Raw genomic sequence first — 8443 nt, 5'->3', positions numbered from 1 at the left:
TAACGGAGAATTGAATCAAATATGCAAAACGAAACTGCCAATGAAGTATCTGCAAGCCTTGATAGGGCGTGGGGGCGATAATGTTGAAACTTCCAAAGGTGCTTTGAGAGAAGTGGAATTCATGTACGAAAACGACGCTCAAAGACGACGCGATTCAGGACAGAGTAATTCTGAAAGAACACGTAATAGAAAGGAGAATAACAGTAATTGTAGCGATGGTAGGCCAATATGGGGATTGAATTTTGGACTAAATGGGAATAATTACGGAAGTGGGAGTAGTGGAAACACTAGACCACAGAGTAATGGATGTGATTTTAATAGTGGTTGGAACAGGCGGAATATAGACGGAAACAGGAATGGAAACTAGAGAAATCGGGATAAACGACAGACTGACTAATCAGCGATCTCCAGGTCCATGGAGAGAAAGTAGATGGAGAGGTGGTGCGAGAACGCAGCCACAGGCAAATACTTCGTATGATAACCGGAGAAACGAACCACAGATGGAGGTAGAATTACGACCACCAAATCCTGGGAAGCTTGAGGATTGACTGACGTCATGTATTGCAGGAGTTCAAGAAGATAACACACTTTCTGCAGAAACGGATGACAATGCGTCCGCAGCAATAAATAGGTTAAGGTGTGACGTACAAGAGTCGGAATTGGGAACAGGGACGACAGATAGATCATCAAAGGTACCTGCAGAGATACTATAAACAATCAGGAAGTCACAACTGAAATGTTGGCACCAGACAAGTTGGATTGACACTGACGATCAGGATGAACTCCCAGCATTACCTAGTAATGAACCATTTGATTATGACGAAGCATTAATGTATATGGTGAAGATGTTTGATTCTGCACAGACGAAAAATGATTTTCAACAGGATAATACATCTCCTATTGTAACCCGTGACGTTACAATTGATCAAGACGATAGTTTAACCGACAAAATACGGCTAATATTGGTCATAGAAAAAAGAAAGAGGTACGGATAAGTGCACCTGATCACCTCAATGAATACTTGCCAGGCTGTAAAATCCAAATTAAACACGATTACACAGATGTATGACGAGGAGACAAACTTCAATGGAGTAGCAAGGTGTGAAAATGAGGATTGAAAAACTAGATTGGTTACTTTATAAGCTGATCTAGAAGCGAGACTAACGTTGGACAATTTAAAAAAGGGAAGTACTTCTTCCCAAACTCTCGATGAAGACCATCAAATAGTAATGAAAAATGGCGCAACTATGGATGTCCATAAACATCCAGTCGTGACAGATCAAACACACATACATCGGTTAAATTACGAAGTAACTGAGGGCATATTAATGGAGGAAGTCGAAGACGACAGTACTTCAGAGATAAGTTCGATACTTCGTGTAACAGTCAAGGGCATTGTCGTTAACGCATTGGATATCAAAAGCTAGGATACTAACCTACTCCCACATTGAGTACAAAAGAGTTTTTTTCATTGGTTCAAAAAGTAAATTTATTCTCCACCAAGAAAATCTTCTTCGGTATAACATTAATGCAAGGGTGCTGATGACCTAGCTGTTTAGCGCCCTCCACCATAAATCATCATCATTATCACCAGTGCATTGGCCAGCTATGGCAATGTAGATTTAAATGAGCTGATGAGGATTTTTAATAATCATTTTTTCCTGTGAAAAAAATTTCATTCATAACATGAATGAGCATTCGATTTGACATTTCCTGCCTAAGGTCATGACCAAGGATTATTTGTAGTTGTTAACATCTTTAGTTTTCAATGTGTAGTCTTTTTGGACACGAGTATCTTTGTCGCTCATTGTCTTATGATGGCTTAATGACCCTAAAACATACTAGTATTAAACAAATATTCGTCAAATAAAGAGCACTGTTCTTTATTTGTCACATTTAAACACTTCTTATTCTACCACAAAACGAAGGACGAATTTATTAACATGATTACGGAGACATATCAGCACCGAATTAAAAAAAAATGGCTCTGAGCACTATGGGACTTAACGTCTGAGGTCATCAGTCCCCTAGAACTTAGAACTACTTAAACCTAACTAACCTAAGGACATCACACACATCCACGCCCGAGGCAGGATTCGAACCTGCGACTATAGCGGTCGCGCGGTTCCAGACTGCAGCGCCTAGAACTGGTCGGCCACTCCGACCAGCTCTAATTCAAAGCTCAGAGCTTAATATATAAGTTAGTTCATTTACTATATGGAGCCGAGGCTTGTTATGTGAAGCAAGAACGACATAAAGGCTACTAAGAAGTAGTAAAAGCTTTCGACAATAATACTGAAAAGAAATGCTACTTACGAGTGATCGATGGTCAACTAATGATTTTAAAGGCAGAAGCAATCGGAAGACGGATGAAGATATCCTGTGGTTATCTGACTGTCGAACTTTCTTGCTTTAGTCTAAAACACTTGTAGGATATTTCGTTTTCCTTTGTGCAAAGGTTTTAACTGCTTTTTTGGACAATGGATTGTTTTGCCGTAAATTATTTCTGTTCCAGACTTTATTTTGGCTACTTAGATCAGATCACTGTCAAATCCTTTGAATGTGTCACGATTCTTTTCAAGATTTTTTTTCTGTAACACCTCTAGTTACAATTCTCTTAAATTGTAAAAAAATGGCAAATGGGCAGACACTTGTGAATTTAATTTACTAATGTCAGTTCTTATGACCACGCTTACGGACTATTTCATTATGACACCTCTGATATCAAGATTTTGAGATATTCATGTTTACGTAGCCTGCAGAACTGCCTGAGAGTCTGTTGATCACAAAAAGGTCCATTTACAGCCATTATCGCACCTACTGTCGATTGTACTTCCCACCTTGCCGTGGAGTATATTATTTTTTTAATTGTGTTCCCTAATTACGAGGGATATCCAGATGGAAAATTCCGATCGGTCAAGAAATGGAAACCACTGTGAAAATCAGAAATAATTTATCTGCAACAGTTAGCCACAGCTTCCAGCCACTGCTCTGCACAGTCACCACTTCGACTTACAAGGGGAGGCCGCCAATTGTGAAATTCAGATTCGATTCATACTGCGCATAATAAAAGCTCATGGCCAGAGGTGTAATGTGGCAAAGCACCAAGATGCACTTCTCAGCCGTTGTCGAGAAAATCGACAGTTAAAAGAAACTGTTGCGGTGAAATACTCTTTACGATTAAGAATTTTCCACAGCGTCGTGGGGCAGCGGTAAGCGCTCTGGTTTGTAATCCGAAGGTCGCCGGATCGAATCTCGCACCATGCAACTTTTTTTTTTAGTATTTGTTTTTTGTAATTCAAATGTGTGTACACACACACATACACACACACACACAAATATATATATATATATAATTCCCGGCAATCAGTTGCAACAATTATGCATATAATAAGTTGTTGAATCTCGTTTGTCGTGGAAAAACTGGCGACTTCGAACATCATTATGTTTTCCGCAAACAAAGTTGTATTTCACAAATGTTATTAATTGTCTTCATAATATTAACCACGTATAGTTAACGGAAGACGTAGAAACGATATTCCGAAACGAATACGTATAGCGTAAGTCAAACGTTCGAATTAGAATAGAGCCCCCACGAACACAAATTCGCTGTGACAGGTATGAAATATAAACTCCGTTACTCGCTCGTTACACTTGAAGGACAGATGTTGAGAGGGCTGAAACGAGCCACCGCATAACAGTGTAGTTGCCTGCTAACTTCGAAAGAAGGTAGATGCGGTCCCTAGCGCAACATATAACATCGTCGAAAATCAGTGCGGACGGGAGAGCTTTGGTACACCCTGTTAAAAAAAACGGAAAAATGGAGGCGGTACAATTGGAGAGCGATCCGCCTTCACCAACACGCATAAGCAATTCATTAATATATATATATATATATATATATATATATATATATATATATATATATATATATATATATATATATATATATTTGAATTACAAAAAACTAATAATAAAAAAAATTGCATGGCGCGAGATTCGATCCGGCGACCTTCGGATTACGAACCCAAGCGCTTACCGCTGCGCCATGACGCTGTGAAAAGTTATTAATCGTAGAGAGTATTTTACCGCAACGGTTTCTTTTAACGGTCGATTTTCTCGACAACGGCTGAGAAGTGCATCTTGGTGCTTTGCCACATTACACCTCTGGCTATGAGCTTTTATTATGCGCAGTATGAATCGAATCTGAATTTCACAATTGGCGGCCTCCCCTTGTTAGACATTTGTCGGGGGGTTGTACCAACTTTCCAATACCCTCCTCACTGAAGGCAGCAGCCTGTGCTTCGCGCCAATTCCCTACGCGCATCTATACCTCGTTGTCGGCGAAAATATTGTCTTCATAGCCAGTAGTTCATGTGAGCAGAGATGAAACACAGAGGGAGCCAATTATGGGCTGTAGTGCGGGTGATCAAACACTTCCCATCGAAAGCGCTGCAGGAGCATTTTCATTGCCCCTGCAGATTGCGACCGAGAATTGTCACAAAGTGGGAACCGTATGACACTTCTGTAATGTGGGCTGCATTACATCAGGCGAAATCTCTCACCAGGACCTCATACTTGGCGGGAGACGCTATTTTCTACGCATCTTTATGTGATCACCATGCGCTCAGAACTGAAAAGAGCGAAGTGATGCAACCGACAGACATACTAGAGATGCTGTCGAAGAGAAATGTGCAAAGTTTTATTAGATTTTCACAGTGGTTTCCATTTCTTAATCGATCGGAACTTACTTTCTGGATATCCCTGGTATTTCATGAATTTGTGCTCATCTGTGCCCGGTCCACTTAGCAGAGAGAGGTTATTTTCTTCCTGAGTATTGATACTGGGCCTTTCGTACAAACTGAAAGTCCAGCCGGAGAGTCTATGTTCCCACTCGAATAACATGCTTCAAGTCAGTTTCTTCGACCAACATCGCCTCCAGTTAACAAGTAGCTCTTGGGTATAACAAAGGCCTACTGCTACATATAAACATTGTGACTAATCCACGTTACACTCAACTCTGAAAACCGCAGCTCCCGATCAACTATCACCACCGTAAAGCTGCCGCACCCTCTCGTGCTAAATGTTCAAACTTGTCTACAAAACTCGGAAATGCTGACAATACACCAAGTCCTGGTCCAACCGAAAATACCTCTCCCCTCCTCGACAATCCACGACTACCTCCCTGTTTATAGCGAGTTGAAGACAGTTCTCTAAGACCGTTGAACATTTGAGGCGTTTCGGTGCTATAGCTGCAAAATACTTGACTTGTTTCTCGTCGCCGAGCAGTCTCATACATACGTGTGTCCCCTCGCCTACTCTACACGCAGCAGTAATAGCAATCAACTATTGGTGGAACCAAGTGACAATTTAATTTTGCCAGTTATTGACAAAAGAAATTTCTGTGACTTCAAGAGAAACGCTCTGAACATGGATCAGATCGAAAGCTTGTCTCCAAGCCTGCCACAAAGTCTCCAATGTATACCGAAAGCTGTCCAGGTGTCAACCCACGTGGGTATATGGGAAAATTTTCCCGAAAATACTTCTGACACTCGCACATATCACCAGTGACTAAGATTATGCATAAGCTACGTTGGGGCACACCGGTTGTTCCGCAGTTATTCTGGTCTCAAGGAGACGGATATTTCCATCCTTAGCAGGGTAAAAGCAGATCACATGGCTATCAACAGAACGAATATCTATTAAAGTTAATACCTTCTCCGAATTTAGATTACTGAGCAGGTAGAGACAAATTTCGTATTTTTACTGCAATGTGTAAGATTTGGCGAACAAACAATGAAACTACTTCACGAGGAACTCGACACCGTTGGTTTCTTCTCACTCCGAAAGTTTAAAAGTTTCTTTTTAACAATCAAGCCTGAAGCTATATTTGTAAAATCGTAATATTTTGTAAAAAGGATCTTTAATGTTGATTTAACTTGTTGTTTCTTACCTTCTTAGTTAATTAGTTTGATTAAATTGTGGTTAAGCGTTACGTTGAATGTCACAGTGCTCAGCAACCTTATAATGGTGATAACAAGGTGTTCATATAGCAGTTTTAGAAGTTTTCTGCATCTACATGTCCGATATTCGAAGCAACTTCAGTTTAATATTTTCTCGTAGTCTCCTAACTTTGCATTTGGTTGCATAGGTCATTTCCGGAACCTAAATTAAAGAAAACAATAAGCTATGAGTGTTTCGGTTAATTTCGTGCTGTCCTCCACCTTTTCCTATCTCGTGCTAGTCTTTTCATATCTATTTAACTACCGAGCAAGGTGGCGCAGTGGTTAACACACTGGACTCGCAGTCGGGGGACGACGGTTCAAAGCCACTTCCAACCACCTGATTTAGATTTCCTGTGTTTTCCCTAAATCGCTTCAGGCAAATGCCAGAATGGTTCCTTTGAAAGGAAACGACCGTCTTCCTTCCCCATTCTTCCCTATCTGATGGAACCGATGACCTCACTGTTTGGTCCCCTCCCTCAAATCAACCAACCAACCATCAACGTAGCTACAACACGTTTTATAATCTGATATGCATACTCTAGTCTTTGTGTCACCATGCTATTTTTCTCCTCTGCTGTTCCTTCCAGTGGCAGGTTAACTATTTCTGCATTTCATACTTTATCTGTCCGCTGTAACTCAAGGGGGGAAGAAACTCCATGCGGCACAGCAGTGCCTTTTTGGGTTGTCTCCGTAGCAGGCGTCGAGCGGCGAGACGACGCTTAGGTAGAGACGCAGTTTCGGTCTGGGCTACGCATGGCTTCTCCTTTGGCGCCATACTTTGTAACGTCAATAACGTGAACTTGAACAAAGCGTTGCTCGATACCATTTCGCCCGCCTCGTATTCATATCGACTGCTGGGGGTGACTAGCACAGCTGCAGAAGGTCAATCGGCAAAGCCTCCTTCCGAAGCCGAAGCCCACCCAGTCGTCTACAATGCGCGACAGAATTCTTGAATGAAGATCACCTTTCTAAAACCTCCTAATTGCCTCCCACTGCAACGTGTAAATTTAAATTTGGTTCAAAGGTCGCTACAACCTTACTGTGCAGTGGTTCAAAAGCGTAGCGGCCTCCGACGTCAGTCTCGAGCGACACTCTAAACAGCAAGGTGTCGACAAATGTAGAAAAATGGGCACAGCTCAAAAGTTCGCGTGAGCTGTAAGTTGGGTTAATGATGTCACATTGGTACCGAATTTCACTATAATTCTGCGCAACGCCACCGTGGACGTTTCACACGATGAGAAGGACGACACAGGTCTTCTTACCACCCCTTATCTTGACGTCTCCGCGATCTACGTCTACATCTACATGGATACTCTGCAAATTACATTCAAGTGCCTGGCAGAGGGTTCATCGAACCATCTTCACAATTCTCTATTATGCCAAACTCGTATAGCGCGCGGAAAGAATGAACACCTATATCTTTCCGTACGAGCTCTGATTTCCCTTATTCTATCATGGTGATCGTTTCTCCCTATATAGGTCGGTGTCAAAAAAAAATTTTTGCATTCGCAAGAGAAAGTTGGCGATTGGAATTTTGTGAGAAGATTCCGTCGCAACGAAAAACGCCTTTCTTTTAATGATGTCCAATCCAAATCCTGCATCATTTCTGTGACACTCTCTCCCATATTTCGCGATAATACAAAAAGTGCTGCCTTTCTTTGAGCTTTTTCGATGTACTCCGTCAGTCCTATCTGGTAAGGATCCCACACCGCGCATCAGTATTCTAAAAGAGGACGGACAAGCGTAGTGTAGGCAGTCTCCTTAGTAGGTCTGTTACATTTTCTAAGTGTCCTGCCAATAAAACGCAGCCTTTGGTTAGCCTTCCCCACATTTTCTATGTGTGCTTTCCAACTTAAGTTGTTCGTAATTGTAATACCTAGGTATTTAGTTGAATTTAGGGCTTTTAGATTAGACTGATTTATCGCGTAACCGTAGTTTAACGAGTTCCTTTTAGCACTCATGAGGATGACCTCACACTTTTCGTTATTTAGGGTCAACTGCCACTTTTCGCACCATTCAGATATTTTTTCTAAATAGTTTTGCAGTTTGTTTTGATCGTCTGATGACTTTATTAGTCGATAAACGACAGCGTCATCTGCAAACAACCGAAGACGGCTGCTCAGATTGTCTCTCAAATCGTTTATATAGATAAGGGCCTATAACACTACCTTGCGGAACGCCAGAAATCACTTCTGTTTTACTCGATGACTTTCCGTCAATTACTACGAACTGTGACCTCTCTGATAGGAAATCGTAAATCCAGTCACATAACTGAGACGATATCCCATAAGCACGCAATTTCACTACGACCCGCTTGTGTGGTACAGTGTAAAAAGCCTTCCAGAAATCCAGGAATACGGAATCGATCTGAAATCCCTTGTCAACAGTACTCAGCACTTCATGTGACCAGCTAGTTGTGTTTCACAGGAACGATGTTT

Source organism: Schistocerca piceifrons, chromosome 3 (genome assembly GCF_021461385.2).
Source record: "Schistocerca piceifrons isolate TAMUIC-IGC-003096 chromosome 3, iqSchPice1.1, whole genome shotgun sequence".
Lineage (NCBI taxonomy): Eukaryota > Metazoa > Arthropoda > Insecta > Orthoptera > Acrididae > Schistocerca > Schistocerca piceifrons.
This window is presented reverse-complemented; position numbering follows the sequence as displayed.